This window comes from Panthera onca, chromosome X, assembly GCF_046562875.1.
Source record: "Panthera onca isolate mPanOnc1 chromosome X, mPanOnc1 haplotype 2, whole genome shotgun sequence".
Taxonomy (NCBI): Eukaryota; Metazoa; Chordata; class Mammalia; order Carnivora; family Felidae; genus Panthera; species Panthera onca.
This window is the reverse complement of record NC_138357.1, coordinates 42,566,634-42,580,779: the sequence shown is the minus strand read 5'-3', so window position 1 is coordinate 42,580,779 and position 14,146 is coordinate 42,566,634. Positions and strand designations below refer to the sequence as shown.

The 14,146-nt window shown below is 43.0% G+C and overlaps 2 pseudogenes across 4 annotated transcripts in view; one reads left to right on the top strand and one right to left on the bottom strand.

Moving 5' to 3' along the window:
* Window positions 1-14,146, bottom strand: part of LOC145713732 (mesoderm-specific transcript homolog protein-like) — a 189,487-nt pseudogene that overhangs the window by 104,821 nt on the left and 70,520 nt on the right.
* The window catches only part of LOC145713608 (small ubiquitin-related modifier 2 pseudogene), a 158,318-nt pseudogene continuing 150,397 nt past the window's right edge, over window positions 6,226-14,146 (top strand). For 2 of the 4 annotated variants that reach the window (XR_014136649.1, XR_014136648.1), the window contains exons 1-2: window positions 6,226-6,360; window positions 7,639-7,696. The product of XR_014136649.1 is annotated as a small ubiquitin-related modifier 2 pseudogene, transcript variant X2 (transcript). Of the gene's footprint in view, window positions 6,361-6,761; window positions 6,919-7,638; window positions 7,697-14,146 lie in introns of those variants that run through there. The other 2 variants (XR_014136651.1, XR_014136650.1) reach the window with 1 other exon arrangement.

Genomic DNA, 14,146 nt, shown 5'->3' with positions numbered 1-14,146 from the left:
TCATCCCAAAAAGTGTCCTCCTTAATGCCCATCACCCATTTAACCCACCCCATATCGGATAAAGGGTTAGTAACCAAAATCTACAAAGAACTTACCAAACTCAACACCCAAAAGATAATCCAGTGAAGAAATGAGCAGAAGACAAGAATAGACACTTATCCAAAAAAGACATCCAGATGGCAAACAGACACATAAAAAGATGCTCAACATTGACTCATCATCAGAGAAATACAAATCAAAACCACAATAAGATACAATCTCAAACCAGTCAGAATGGCTAAAATTAACAACTCAGGGGAGAAAAAAAAATCTTCCCCTTTAAAGTCAAACACTCCACGGGCACCTGGTTGGCTCAGCTAGTTAAACGTTTGACTTGATTTTGGCTCAGGTCATGAACTCATGAGATCATGAGACTGAGCTCCAAGTCAGGCTCCATGCTGATCCTGGAACCTGCTTAAGATTCATTCTCTCCCTTTCTCCCTCTCTCTCTCTTTCTCTCTCTCTCTCTCTCTCTCTGCCCTCTCCTCCTCGAATGCACATGTGTGCTCTCTTGCTCTCTCTCTCTCTCTCTTTCAAAAAATAAAGTCAAACCCCCTGATGATCCAAATTCTAAGCCCCTAATTTCTTAGTTCCCTGGACTGAATTATGAGCTATAGTCAAAAACTTCCCCAAAGTGACTGAGGATCTTCATAGATTTGCTGAGGAATTTAATAGTTTTCCAAACTTACCAACACAGTTTCTCAGATTTGTATCAGTTCACGTGCTCATTGGTGAGGGGCCAGGTCCAACAGTGGATAACACTGCCAACCAGCATAATCTTGAACAATCTCTAGAACTACAAATGGGGCACTGTCCCCTTGACTTGTTATATGATCAAGCTCTTTCAATTGTGAAATGACTTTACCAGTCTATTCTTAGGGCTTTCCCAAAACCTGTCAACTGGAAAAAGTTTCATGCTTATACCCAGAAGCCCAATGAGCCCAGTGCATAATTATTACAGCCAGCTCCAAATTGTTTTCAAGAAGATTCTGGTCTTCTTTTAAATGTTGAATCCACTGGGGTAGCTTTTAATTCTATGGTCATGAATGGACAGAAACAGGATCTTGTCTAGTTAAAAAGGACCAAGATGGAATGGAAAACTATGTCCACTCCAGGTTTAGTTAATTAGCAAATCAGCTCATCCACACCCTAGATGATTCAACTACAAGGAAGACCACTGAAGTCCCTAATTTACAACTCTGATAAATGGAGGCCCCTAAACAAAACCAAAACGCTCCTGATCTTTGTCATTATTGCAAAAATCCAGAGCATTGGAAAAGACTGTTACAAGCTTAAGCACTTCAAGTGCCTTCAGTTCTTTAAGCAACCTTTCCAGTGCCTTCCTAACCACCAATAATGGGGACTCCAAGGAACTACAGGGGATTTTCCCAATCCTGCTCTTAACCAGTTCAGAGAAACAACTCTCCAGACTAGGAATGAATCTCTCTCTGTGTTGTTATTGACACCAGAACTACACCCTCAGTGCTCAACCCCACTGTTATTAAACAGTCCTTGCCTTGAGTACTACAACAATTCAAATGGGAGGGGATTGTCAAACCTCAACAGGTTCCTGTCTCTGAACCTATCACCTTTTGTTTAGGCCCTCTAAGAGATACTTACCCTTTTCTCCTTAGTCTTCCACCCCACCCCCCATTCATTTACTGGGCTGAGATTTCATGGAGAAATACCATGCTGGAATTTCTTTCTCTCAAAAGAGAGAAATAAATTCTATAATTTGACAGCAACAACCAAAATAGCCAATTAGGTGAAGCAAATGAACCTTTAAGGTCATTTATTTGTTCCATCTCTAATGGCACTAGAGCTAGTTCTAAGGACACTAATCATTTGTCCCCTTTTCACAGGAGGGTAGCATCCATCTATCCAAAATTTTAGCCTTAAAGGTACACAAGGTCTCCAAGGAAAAACTGCAGTTTGTTCAAACTCAAGTTCGTTATTTAGGGCACCTAATCTCAGAACAAGGGCTGCACCTAGATCTAAGTAGGCTTCATAGCACCCTGCACTTCCCCAAACCCAAGACTAACTGCCAATTACAAGATTTTCTCAGGCAGCCTGGCTGCCTACTGTCAGAAATGGATTTTGAACTTTTCTCTCATGGCCCAGCCTTTATATACATTACTAAAGAACACCAAACCTGATCCCATTAATTAGGAAGCTTGGGATGACCTAGCTTTTAATACCTTAAAAGAAAACTAAATAAATCCCCTTGCCCTTGAGGGGCACCTGGGTGGCTTAGTCAGTTCAGCCTACCATTCTTGATTTCAGCTCAGGTTTCTCATGGTTTGTGGGTTCGGGCCCTGCATCAGAGTCTGAGCTTATAGTGCAGTGTCTGCTTGGGATTCTCTCTCCCTCCCTTTCTCTCTACCCCTCCCCAGCTCTCTCTTTCTCTCTCTCTCTCTAAATAAATAAGTAAACTAAAAAATAATAAAAAAATAAATCCCCTTGCCCTTGGACATCCCAATTACCAGCTTCCTTTTTTTCCTTTTACATATGAAAAGGAAGGGAATACCCTTGGGGTATTCAACCAAAAACATGGAGACCACCATCAACCCACAGGGTAATATAGCCAACAGCTAGACCCTGTGGCATGAGGTTACCTCCCTTGCCTCAGAGCCATTCCTGATACTGCCATCTTAGTTAAGGCCACTGAAGAAATAGTCATGGAGTCCCCTCTAACCCCCTTTGTGCCCCACAAAATAGAAGCCTTCCTAAATCCTAATGACTGTGGATAGAGGTTTGTCCATGATCTCAGAACAATGTAAACAATAATGTTGTCCCTCGTCACCCTGTTGTTCCCAACCCTCATAGTCTACTAGCCTCCATTCCAACCTAAATTCTCACCACACTCAACACCTTTCAGCCAGTCATCTCACCTCCTGTGAAATCCTCCCTCTTGCTAACAGCTCCTCACATAACTTTTTTTTTCAACTATAAGAACCTTAACCCTGCTACACTTCTTCCCTCTTCTAAGATAATACTCCTCATGACTGTTTGACAGATCAGTTCCTGACTCCCTGTGAAAACTTATAGGAAAGTCCTTTGGATGATGCTGATTAGTCATGGCTCACTGATGCTTCTTATATGAAAAGAGAATATGGAAAACACAGTGCTAGACATGTAATTCTAACTCCCTCCGAAGTAAATCAAGCAGCATGTTTGCCTTTGGCTACTTCAGTACAAGCCAAGCCAGGACCAGGACCACTCACAAGGACCAGAAAGATTCTCTTCAACCCCACTGAAAGGACCCCTATCAGGTACTGCTAACCAACCCATATGCTGCCAAATTCCAAGGAACAGACTTTTGGATTCCTGGGTCACATATAAACACCAAACCCTGACAAGACCTGCACACCATCTGGTGACCTGAAAATAAAGATTTCCAGGAAATGAAGCAGATGGCAGCTGAAGGAAACAGCTTTCCCAAGATGATGGGACCAGACACATATACCTTCTTTCCCTTGGTTGTTCTCACTTTCTTTGCCCTCTCTAGGAATGAAAATGCCCTTATGTCCACATTTCCCAATCCTTTGCAAAAGGGGGTAACCTTTCTGACTGCTGGATCTGTCACGAGAAGCTCCAATCTGTTCACGATGTCAGAGATCCCTTGGTGTTACCTAAAACGAATTTCCTTCTAGTTCCAAATACCATTGCTGATACAACCAAAAGCCTATAGATGTTAACTATTGGGTTAGGCTATTGTGACCAGGCATTCCCATACCTTGTTTCAACCTTTCCTTAGTCATAACCATACTAGCTCAGTTAAATCCTTCCATCTTTGCCAGTTGTACCATCTTTACTCCCCCAGGTTCTTCTCCTTATCTAACTGCAATGTCTCCCTGTACCCAAGGGAAATACAGATACATTTGTTCCTCTTTGCAAGGTTTTTGCAAGGTTTTTTTTTTTAATGTTTATTTATTTTGAGAGAGAGAAAGAGAAAGAGAACGGGGGAGGGGCAGAGAGAGAGGGAGAGACAAAATCCCAAGCAGGCTCTGTGCTGTCATCATGGAGCCTGATGCAGGGCTCAATCTCATGAACCCCAAGCTCATGACCTGAGCCAAAAATCAAAGAGTCCCACGCTTAACCGTCTGACCACCCAGGTGCTCCTGCAAGGTTTTAGAAAAGAAAAAATGGACTTTAGGAAAAAATGGACTCTCACAGAATGTCATCCCAACTCCTCTGACCCATGGCTTGAAAAGGTCAATCAGGACATTTCCAGCTAAGGGCTCTATCAAAAACCAGACCTAGAGTCTCCTATGCTCCACCTGGATTTGTTGGCAATGGACAGCATTTCCTATGGGCATATGAATGCTTAGATAGCTGGCAACTTGGAACTCAATGCTATTGGGGCATTTAACTGTTCCTGTTAACATCCTTAACAAATCAAGAGACTTCTCATCGGTCTGCCCCATTAGGCTTCCAGAGCATCTTAAAAATGTGAAATTCTGGGGGGCATACATGACTCCCGGTTTGCCTCCATCGGAAGAGATTTTCTTCCTTGGGTTGGAGTAAGTGCCAATGAACATATGATCAGATATCTCCCCCTAACCTTAGGAGAGCTAGCCAATTCCACAGCAATATCAGCCCACTGACTATCACTTGACTGTTTGACTAATGTAGTTTTAGATAATCACATAACCCTTGGTTATCTACTTGCTGAACAAGGAGGTATTTGTGCAATAGCAAATACCACCTGTTGCACATGTATAAATTCATCTGGAGAAGCAGAAATTCAATTACACAAGATCAGGGAACAAGTGCACTGGTTACAACAAATCTCACTTAATGACCCCCGGTCTTTTGATCTATTTAGCTGGGTTTGGGGTCTCCATACGGAACCATCACATAAACTGTATTTGTCATATTACTTTTAATCCTGCTTGTATAATTAATTTTAAACTTGACCTGATGCCTGTCAAATCTCTGCAGAAGTAATGCATCAAATAGGGTGATGCTAGCTCAGCACTTCAAGATGATCTCCAATGTTTATGACCTTGACAAGACATAGACCTTAGATGGAAAGTGACTGAGATTTCTCCTTCCTACGCCTCCTTATTCCTCAAATGTGGCCTCGATGGTTTCCAATCATTATGCACTTTCCCTCCAATGTGGGTCAATGACAACTGAAGAAGATCTTTCCTGGTACTGAGGGACAAACCACTAAATTTAAAAAAATCTGACTCTTGTTCAGCAATACTTTCGAGGAAAAATCTTGATCAAAAGGGGGATATGTGAAAATAAATGAAGGAAACATCATTTAAAATGGAGTCAGGAAGCCCAGGAGTGGGACTTCTCAAGTACAAACCTCTCACTGCAGCCTACAAAACTAGCAAGAAGGAAGATAATTACTTTGACAAAAGAAGGCACTTTTCACATAGGAATTTATCTCTTATCTTTAAGAACAGGAAGATCCCCGCCCCACCCAGCAAGACACACTAACCACCACCTACAGCCAATGAGAAACCCGCCCCCATCCTCAAACTCTGGTTCTCCAGTCAACTTTTGTCCAGAACTCTCCCCAATTTCTCCTTAAAACCTAATAAAAGCTGGCCTTCCCTTTGTCTCTTCAGACTTGCCTATGGTTTGCCATAGCTTATCACAAATTGTAATTCTGCTCTTCCCAAATAATCTCATTCTTTTACATAAATAAAATGGTTCTTTGTTCTGTGTAATGTTAACACCCAACAACCCTTACCCCCCCCCCCCCCCCCCCCCCCCCCCCGCCGCACACACACAATGGCCAATGCCTGTGACTGCAAACTGCCTGGAACCTTAGTCCCTGGGAATGAATGGGTGGTGGTATCCTCACCCCCTGCTATATGGCACACACTGAAACTGAGTGCTATCAGGTGCCACTGTAATATATAGGCTGAAACACAGGGCTCCATCTTAACTGGCCACCCTCATCACCACCACCAACCCCTTCAGGGGCCGAAGGGCAGGTTGCATAGGGGGGCTCAGAAGCCCAGGTCTATGTGTTCCCCCCAGTGGGCTCCTACCAAGAGATCACCCGCCCACTCACCACCCCCTCCACCACCTCCCTCTTCTCCTCTCCATTCACCGTAGCCTAGCAACCCGCTTACCAATAAAAGAGGTCCAGGATGACGTTGAGAACGTCGGAGGATTCACTACAGGCCAAAGTGGAATTTCAAGGTGAGTGGAGGGGGGTGGGGGGAGAGGGTCGTCGCCCTCCAGGAGCCAGGTTCCGAAGAGCCGTAGGAGGACAGCGGCTCCCAGCAAGCCCGGGATGGCATAGCTGAGACCGACCACAGGTTAGGCCTCAGACCAGGAAAAGAACAGAGGGAGGTGAGCAGGAAGCGCGAGGCGAAAGGGAGCTGGGGGGAGGGAGGCAGGAGGCGGTAGGTCTTCCGCAAAAAATCACTTTTAAGAACTGAGACCAAGGGGAACAGAAGTGCGGGAGTCGCTCAGGAGCCCAGAGCCCCGCGCGCGGCGAGAGGAGCAGCCAGGTAGGAGCTCTACTCCACCTGCGCCCGTAGCACGCGTCCTGTGCTTTGAATTGCGCTCGGTCTGAAGCCAGTCCCATCTGCAACTGGGCGGGCACTGAGCCAGCTGCGCTGCTGGCTCCGCCCACTCCATGGCAGCGCCTGCCTAGCCAATCGGGAGATTCCAGGAGCCATACAAAAAGACGTGCAATCCTACTACCTTCTGCAACTAGGGCGCTGCTCAGTCCTCTGCTCTTTCAGGCATCTGCGGTTTCTCCAGGGGCAGGCTTCAGCACCTTGGTTGCTGGAGGGCTGGGCCGGAATCAGCTGCTTGACTTACCCTCCTCCGCCTCAGCAACTCCGCCTCTGCAAAAATGCAAAATTTGCTTTTCTCTTGGAAGAGCGTGTGCCCAAGTGTTTGGTGGGTTTTGTTGTTGTTGTTGTTGTTGTTGTTATGTTTGTTTTTGTTTTGGTGAAGGAAGTGCAGTGGTTTGAGTGTCCTGGCTGAATCTGTATTCTAAAAGAGCTGGACACCTTAGGGGAATCAGGAGGTACTAGACTGCTTATCATTCCCAGACGCTTGAGCCTCCAGTAAACCTCAGTGCCTCGCCTCTGGGTGGAGTGGAGGAGGGTCAGCAAATAAGTTTTATGAGGGGACTCTGGCCACAGCAATAGTGGCCCTTCAGTAGGACAGAAATTGGGCTCCAGGAGCATCCCCTCTGATGGGGTTCATAAGCAAGCGGCTAAGAAAGAATTCCCGAGACGTCTTTGGTGCAAAAAGGTGATTTTATTAAAGCACTGGGACAGGACCCGTGGCCAGAAAGAGCTGCACTGGGGTTGTGAGGAGTGACTGATTATATATTTTTAAGTTTGTGGAGGGAGGGAGATAGAGATAAAGTAAGTTTCTAAGGAATTTGGAAGCAAGGCTTTCAGGACCTTGAGGACTAGCTGTTAAGATAAGGTTACTTTTAGTTTTTAACAAAACACAAACATTAAGGAAGTAAGGCAGCCACGCATTCCTCAAGGAAGGTCACTCTCTGCATGTTTCAGATATCTATCAGTGGGCTGCAAACTGTAAGATTTAATTTAAGCTACATTTCTCTTGCCTTTGTTTTACTCCTCACCACCACCCCCCAACTAGAGGATGCAGAGTTGGAGTGTTCTTGGCTGACACCATAGAAGGGGAAAAGAAGGTAAAGGTAAGTGTATCTTTAAGGGAGTTAGCCCCTAGAGAGCAGGCCATTCTACTGTTCCAGCATTCTGGCCCCATCATATGGAAAAGCCTGGCATTTTGTCTAGAGGGCATCTATTTTTTCCACTACCCTGAACATAGTCCTGTGGGATAGAAGGATATCAGAGAATGAGGAAATGCCTCCACTCATTACCCTCTGTCCTTCCCATCTCCAAGATGAAGCAAGTTTTGGGACGCCTGGGTGTCTCAGTCTTTTAAGTGTCCATCTTCCACTCAGGTCATGATCTCGTGGTACATGGGTTAGAGCCCCACATCTGGCTCTGTGCTGACAGCTCAGAGCTTGGAGGCCGCTTCGATTCTGTCTCTCTTTCTCTCTCTGCCCCTCCCCCTTCTTGTTCTCTCTCTCTCTCTCTCTCTCTCTTTCTCTTTCTCTCATAAATATTAAAAAAACTTTAAAGGGGCGCCTGGGTGGCTTAGTCGGTTAAGCATCCGACTTTGGCTCAGGTCATCATCTCGGGGTCCATGAGTTCAAGCCCTGCGTTGGGCTCTGTACTAACCTCTTCAGAGCCTGGAGCCTGCTTCAGATTCTGTGTGTCTCTCTCTCTCTGCTCCTCTCCCACTCATGCTCTCTCTCTCTCCCTCTCTCTCTCTCTCTCTCTCTCTCTCTCTCAAAAATAAATACATAAACGTTAAAAAATAAAAAGCTTAAAAAAAATGAAACAAGTTTAGAAAGAGGCCTCTTTAGAGCACATAAGCCAGACAGGCAGTCAACAAATAGAACTCAGTGATGGCATGCCATTTAAAAGTGTTAAAATCAGGGGCGCCTGGGTGGCTCAGTCAGTTGAGCCTCCGACTTCAGTTCAGATCATGATCTCACAGTTCCCTGAGTTTGAGCCCCACGTCAGGCAGTCAGGCTCGCTGCTGTCAACACAGAGCCTGCTTTGTGTCCTTGTCCTCTGTTCTCTGCATCTGTCCCCTTCTCTCTGCCCCTGCCCTGCTTACGCTCGTGTTCTCTCTCAAAAACAAAACAATATTAAAGAAAAAAGTAAAAGTGAAAAAATCAAAACAGATTTCAAGTTCGCTTTTGGTTAACTATAACATTCAAACAGAGGGGCGCCTGGGTGGCTCAGTCGATTAAGTGTCTGACTTGGGCTCAGGTCATGATCTCACGGTTTGTGAGTTCAAGCCCCACGTCGGACTGTGTGCTGACAGCTCAGAGCCTGGAGTCTGCTTTGGATTCTGTGTCCCTGTCTCTCTCTGCCCCTTCCCCACTTGTGCTCTGTCTCTCAAAAATAAATAAATGTAAAAAAAAAATTTAGGACATTCAAACAGAAACATTGTTCCCTTTGTCTTTCCTTGAGTATCTGGTAAATGAGTTGGGACTGCTTGTACCCAGCATATTGCAAATCTTCTGTTTGGAACTCCTGGGGGTAGCTGAGTGTTTTGCACAGCTAAAGATTTAACTCATTACCCCACCTCAACAACCACCCATCTATTTTTTTTTACCATTTTAAAATCACTTTTAAAATATATCTCATCATTTTCTGCCTTCTTACAAGCAGCAGAGCACCCTAGCACCTTCCTTTCCCCTCTTTTCCCTAGTACCTTTTTTTTCCTTCCATTGCAGCAAATGCTTCCTTCCCACCAGTGCAAGATTAGAAAAAAAAAAAAGTGGGAGTATCCATATATCACTAACCATTACATACAGGAGTGGGTCAGTCAAGCCTACCGCTACTGCCCTTAATCCTTCATCCCTTGTCCCTGGTCACTCAGGCATCCTTGGAGACAGTCCTTGCTTATCAAAGACAGAAAGGCCATTCCAGGTAATTTTGCCCAAGCACCTGAATTGTACATGTGGGGACACTGAAGCCTAGAGAAGGAAGAGGAATTGGCCCAAGGTTACATGGCAGAGGCCAAAACTAGAATCTTGTTTCCAGAATGGCCTAGTTCCAGAACTGGTTTTTGTTTTTGTTTTTGTTTTTCCAGTGATAAATTGGTTTTGACTGGTATTTCAGTCAACCACCAGCAGGTGGGAGTAAATTTGTTTGCAAGCAGGTTGTTCTTAGCACCCTGGCATCCGTCCCACATTTGTCAAAGCAAGCCTGAATTATTTTCTCCCTAGGTGTCCTTGTGACTATAGTGATTGCTAAAAACTTGATGGCAATAGTTTACTCCCAGAGCTTACATCCCAGACTCCCATGACAAATACCCCCAAAGTCAACAAGAAATCTATAAAAGCCAGTATAATTTGTATGTGTTCAGCTTTTGTATAGTTAATTTATTAGAATATACATAAATATCCAGGTTTAATGGACTTAAACCTGAATACAGGATCATGGTATACTGACCTAGGCGTTAACCCATCTGTGTTCTGACCCAGCTCTGCCACATTACAGAGAGTATTCCATTTTGGCTGGAGTGTAATGTGAGTTGGGAGGTAAGACAAGAGGTAAAAGAGGTAAGAATAAAAAGAATAGGTAGCACCTGGCCTAGTGAGGGTCACACAGTAAATACCTATTCAGTGAATAAGTACAGCAAAAAAAAGAGTTTTAGATCTGATTGTCCAAACTAAAGAATTTGATTTCTGTTGTACATTCAACAGTAAGCTTTTGATGGATTCGTGCAGGGGAAATGATACAATGAGGAAGAAACATTCAGTACCTCTGTGAGGGAGAAGGAGAAACTGGAAGGATGAGACTGGGGAGGAGAGCAGTTAGGAGAATATTGTATACCTCTGCTTCTGGTAATGGCAGACTGAGTAATTTGGACTAATCATCCCAAATAAGGACAACTAAAAAAAAAAAAACTAGATAAAACATGAAAAGTAATTACCTTCACTAAGAGCTAAGAAATGATGAGGCTAAAATCTAGAAGAAGACAAGGACCTGGATAGAAAAGCCCAGCACTATAATCCACTTTTGCCCAAGGGAATTTGCTGAATCCAAAAGAAGTATTGTGAAACTGAGCTGTGGTTTTCATGACCTTATGGGCAAAGGGGACAAGAAGTTGAAACCCACTTCCCAAATGAGTAGATCTAATAAGCCACTCAGCCACTTTAAGCTGAAACTAAGTGGCTACCCTCCAGGATAACAATGAATCAGAAGTAACAAGCTCTTGCAAGGACTTGTAGCCTAGATACCCATCAGCAGGGTGATCCAAGGAACTCCCAATCCCTGAAGTTGGATTAAAGGAGTCTTGGTCAGGGGCACCTTGGTGGCTCACTCAGTTAAGCATCTGACTTTGGCTCAGGTTATGTTCTCACAGTTTGTGAGTTCAAGCCCTGCCAGGGGCTTGCTACTGTCAGTGCAGAGCCAGCTTTGGATTCTCTCTCTCTGCCTCTCCCCTGCTCAAGTGTGCATGTGTGTACGCACATGTGTGTCTAAAAAATAAATAAATACAACAAAGAAATCTTGGACAAGCACTGTTGCCAGACATTTGGGCTTGCAGCCTAGATACCCATCACCAAGGTGATCCAAAGAACTCTCTTTCCTGAACCTGGATTAAAGTAGTCTTGGACAGGTACTGTTGCCAGGCATTTGACAAGAGCAAGTGAAAATACTCTCCACAGAAAGGTTTTGTCTTCTAGGTCTGAAATCTGTCTCACAAATAATTTTTCTATAATATATCAGCATGTAGTTAAAAATAAGTAGGCACTCAAAGAAAAAAAATCATTGTGACAACTGGAAGAAAAAATAGACAAAAATTCAGAGAGACTTCAGATATCGAAATTATGACACACAGACTATAATGACTATGGTTTACTATAGTTCAAAAAAATAAAAAATAAGCTTTAATGGGGCGCCTGGGTGGCTCAGTCAGTTAAGCATCCGACTTTGGCTCAGGTCATGTTCTCACGGTTCGTGGGTTCAACCCCGAGTCGGGCTCTGTGCTGACAGCTCAGAGCCTGGAGCCTGCTTCAGATTCTGTGTCTCCCTCTCTCCCTGCCCCTCCCCCACTCACCCACTGTCTCTGTCTCTCAAAACAATGTTAAAAAATTTTTTTAAATATGCTTTAAAATAGCTGCAGGGAACAAAAAAAATCATAAAAAGTGACAGTCAATTTGAAAAATAATCAAATAGGACATCTAGAACTAAAAAATATAAAGATTGAGAGTTCAGTGCATGTGTTTAACAGATTAATAAACACAGCTGTTAGACAATGATAGGTATAATGAAAAATAAACTTAAGAGAATTATTTTTTAAGCTTTTGTTTTAATTCCAGTTGGTGAACTGCAAGTAATATTACTTGCAGGTGTACAATATAGTGATTCAGCAATTCCACACAACACCTGGTGCTCATCACAAGTGCCCTCCTTAATTCCCATCACCTGTTTAATCCCCCCCCCCCATCTCCTCTGGTAACCATCAGTTCTCTAGAGTTAAGAGTCTGTTTCTTTGCCTCTCTCTCCCTCCCTCCCCCTCTTTCCCCCTCCCTCCCTCTCCCTCTCCCCCTCCCTCCCCCCTCCCTCTTTTTCTCCCCCTCCCTCTTTCTCTCCCCCTTCTCTTTCTCTCCCCCTTCCTCTCCCTCTCCCCCTTCCTCTCCCTCTCCCCCTCTCTCCCTCTCCCTCTTCCTCTCTCCCTCTCCCTTTTTCCCCCTTTACTCCTTTGTTTTGTTTCTTGAAATCTACGTATGAATGAAATCATGGTATTTCTCTTTCTCTGACTGACTTCTTTTGCTTAGCATAATTCTCTCTACTTCCATCCATGTCATTGCAAATGACAGGATTTCATTCTTTTTATGGCTGTGTAACATTCCATTTTTGTGTGTGTGTTTGTTTGTGTGTGTGTATACATACCACATCTTCTTTATCCATTCCTCAGTCGATGGACATTTGGGCTGCTTCCATAATTTAGCTATTATAAATAACGCTGCTATAAACAGAGGTGCACGTATCCCTTTGAATTAGTGTTTTGTATTTTTTGGGTAAATATCCAGTAGTACAATTCATGGATCATAGGGTACTTCTATTTTAAACTTTTTGAGGAACTTCCATACTGTTTTCCAGAGTGGCGGCACCAGTTTGCATTCCCACCAGCAGTGGAAGAGGGTTCCCCTTTTTTCACATCCTCATCAATACCTATTGTTTCTTGTGTTGTTGATTTTAGCCATTCTGACAGGGATGAGGTGATATCTCATTGTAGTTTTGATTTGCATTTCCCTGATGTAAGTGATGATAAGAATCTTTTCATGTGTCTGTTGGCCATTTGTATGTCTTTGGAGAAATCTTCTGCCCATTTTATAATTGGATTATTTGTTTTTTGGATGTTGAGTTGTGTAAGTTCTTCACATATTTTGGATATTAACCCTTTATCAGATATGTAATTTGCAAATGTCATCTCCCATTACTGGGTTGCCTTTTGTTGATTAACTTTGCTGTGCAGAAGCTTTTTATTTTGATATAATCCTAATAGTTTCTTTTTACGTTTGTTTCTCTTGCCTCCAGAGACCTATCTGGAAAAAGTTGCTGTGGCTGATGTCAAAGAAGTTACTGCCTGTGTTCTAGGATTTTTATGTTTCCAGTTCTTACATTTAGGTCTTTAATCAACTTTGAATTTATTTTTGTGAACAGTGTAAGAAAGAAGTCCAGTTTCATTCTTTTGCATGTAGCTGTCCAGTTTTCTCAACACTATTTGTTGAAGAGATTGTCTTTTTCCCATTGGATAGTCTTTCCTGCTTTGTTGAACATTAATTGACCCATAAATTTGTGGGTTTATTTCTGGGTTTTCTGTCCTGTTCCATTGACCTATGTGCCTATCTTTGTGCCAGTAGCATACTGTTTTGATTACTACAGCTTTGTAATATAACTTGAAATCCAGAATTGGGATGCCTCCAGCTTTGCTCTTCTTTTTCAAGATTGCTTTGGCTATTCAGGTTTTTATGGTTCTATATCAATTTTAATTGTTCTAGTTCTGTGAAAAATGTTGTTATCGTGATAAGGATTGCATTAAATATGTAGGTTTATTTGGGTAGTATAGACGTTTTAACAATATTTGTTCTTCCAATCCATAAACATGGAATATCTTTCCATTTATTTGTGTCTTCTTCAGTTTCTTTCATCAATGTTTTATAAGTTTGCAGCGTACAGGTCTTTCACCTCTTTGGTTAGGTTTATTCCTAGATATCTTATTTTTGGTACAATTGTAAATGAGATTGTTTTCTTAACTTATCTTTCTGCGGTTTAATTATTGGTGTATAGAAATGCAACATATTTCTGTACATTGATTTTTGCATCCTGTGAATTTACTGAGTTTGTTTATCAGTTCTAGCAGGTTTTTGGCAAAGTCTTTCAGGTTTTCTGTATATAGTATCATGTCACCTGAAAATAGTGAAAGTTCTACTTCTTCCTTGACAATTTGGATGCTTTTTATTTCTTTTTGTTGTCTGGTTGCTGTGGCTAGGACTTCCAGTAGTATATTAAATAACGTGGTGAGAATGGACATTCTTATCTTGTACCAG